This window comes from Petromyzon marinus, unplaced genomic scaffold (assembly GCF_048934315.1).
Source record: "Petromyzon marinus isolate PM22_M1 ecotype Great Lakes invasive population unplaced genomic scaffold, UKy_Petmar_22M1.pri1.0 PM_G_Scaffold_6, whole genome shotgun sequence".
NCBI classification, from domain to species: domain Eukaryota; kingdom Metazoa; phylum Chordata; class Hyperoartia; order Petromyzontiformes; family Petromyzontidae; genus Petromyzon; species Petromyzon marinus.
The window spans coordinates 2,502,501-2,505,000 of record NW_027423013.1 but is presented as its reverse complement, the minus strand read 5'-3'; positions in this window follow the sequence as shown (position 1 = coordinate 2,505,000).

Genomic DNA, 2,500 nt, shown 5'->3' with positions numbered 1-2,500 from the left:
TGGCTACACCAGGTCACCAGGTTGTCAGCTTCCCACCTATAGTCAGACTCATCCCCACCAGAGATCAGCCCAATGAGGGTGGTGTCGTCCGACAAACTTCAAGAGTTTGACGGACAGATGATTGGAGGCGCAGCTGTTGGTATACAGGGAGAAGAGCAGTGGGCAAAGGACGCAGCCCTGAGGAGTTCCCGTGCTGATGGACCTGGAGTCAGAGACTTCTGTTCCCGGCTTAACGCACTGCTTCCTGTCAGAGAGGAAGTCTGTGATCCACCTGCAGGTGGAGTAGGGCACGTTCAGCTGGAAGAGCTTGTCCTGAAGCAGGGCAGGGATGATGGTGTTGAAGGCAGAGCTGAAGTCCACAAACAGGATCCTGGCGTAGGATGCTGGGGCGTCCACATGCTGTAGGGTGAAGTGGAGGGCCATGTTAACTGCGTCGTCCACAGACCTGTTGGCTCTGTAGGCAAACTGAAGGGGGTCCAGGAGAGGGTCTGTGATGGCTTTGAGGTGTGCCAGGAGCAGGCGCTCAAAAGACTTCATTACCACAGATGTAAGGGCGACCGGTCTGTAATCATTTAGTCCTGTTGGCCTTAGCTTTTTGGGCACAGCGATGATGGTGGAGGACTTGAGACAGGCTGGTACATGGCATGTCTCCAGGGAGGTGTTAAAGATGTTGGTGAACACCGGAGACAGCTGGTCAGCGCAGTGCCTGAGGGTGGCTGGAGAGACAGAGTCCGGCCCGGCTGCTTTGCGTGGATTCTGCCTCTTGAAAAGCCCATTAACTTCTCCCTCCTGAAAGGAGAGAGTCGTTTCTGTAGTATGGGTGGGGGATGGGGCCTCTTGGGTGGGAAGGGGTGGTTCAGGACAGTCCAATTGTCTTTCAAATCTACGGTAGAACTCGTTCAGGTCGTTGGCTAGGCGGGAGTCGTTAGTGGTGTGGGGCGCTCTGGGTTTGTAGTTGGTGATGTGCCTGAGCCCTTTGGCAGACAGAAGCAGCGTCGTTAGTAGAGAACTGGTGTTTTAGTGTCTCTGAGTACAGTCGTTTAGCCTCTCTCACCGCTTTGCTAAACCTGTTCTTCGACTCCTTGAATCTGTCTCTATCCCCACTCCTAAACGCTTCCTCCTTCTCCAACCTCAACCTTTTGAGCTTTGCTGAGAACCAGGGCTTGTTGTTGTTAAAGTTCACCCTGGTACGTGTTGGGATACAGCAGTCCTCACAGAAGCTGATGTACACAGCCTCTGTGAGTTCATCCAGACTATTGGTAGCAGTCGTGAACATATCCCAGTCAGTACAGTCTAAGCACGCCCGTAAATCTTCCACAGCCTCACTGGTCCACTGTTTAGATGTCCTCACAGCAGGTTTACAGAGTTTTAGTTGCTGCCTGTATGCACGAATCAGGTGGACCAAGGGAGTTCTGTGCGAGCCGAACAGCCCCGTGACCCACAAGAGAAACATCCCCGCCAAATTCGAGCGTTTGACGGGGTCTATCCGTGAAAAAATATTCACGTTTTTGAGTGCACATGCATTTCTGCTGCAAATGCCTCTGGAAGTTTCATGCCGTTCGTATGCCAATTGTGGCAACACGAAAATGACCCGTTTTCCCATTCCGAGGGATTTCTGTGCGACCCTAACAGCCCCGTGAGCCACAAGAGACACATCCCCGCCAATTTCTAGCGTTTCACGGGGTCTATCCGTGAAAAATATAGACGTTTTTGAGTGCACATGCATTTCTGCTGCAGATGCCTCTGGAAGTTTCATGCCGTTCGTACGCAATGTGGCAACACGAAAATGACCCCTTTTCCCATTCCGAGGGATTTCTGTGCGACCCTAACTAACAGCGCCCGTGAGCCACAAGAGAGACATCCCCGCCAATTTATAGCGTTTCACGGGGTCTATCCGTGAAAAATATAGACGTTTTTGAGTGCACATGCATTCCTGCTGCAAATGCCTCTGGAAGTTTCATGCCGTTCCTATGCAATGTGGCCACACAAAAATGACCCGTTTTCCCATTCCGAGGCATTTCTGTGCGACCCTAACAGCCCCGTGAGCCACAAGAGAGACATCCCCGCCAACTTCTAGCGTTTGACGGGGTCTATGCGTGAAAAATATTAAAATTTTTGAGTGCACGTGCCTTTCTGCTGCAAATGCCTCTGGAAGTTTCATGGCGTTCCTATGCAATGTGGCAACACGAAAATGACCCCTTTTCCCATTCCGAGGGAGTTCTGTGCCACCCTAACAGCCCCGTGAGCCACAAGAGACACATCCCCGCCAATTTCTAGCGTTTCACGGGGTCTATCCGTGAAACATATAGAAGTTTTTGAGTGCACATGCATTCCTGCTGCAAATGCCTCTGGAAGTTTCATGCGGTTCGTACGCAATGTGGCAACACGAAAATGACCCGTTTTCCCATTCCCAGGGATTTCTGTGCGACCCGAACAGCCCCGTGAGCCACAAGAGACACATCCCCGCCAATTTCTAGCGTTTCACGGGGTCTATCCGTGA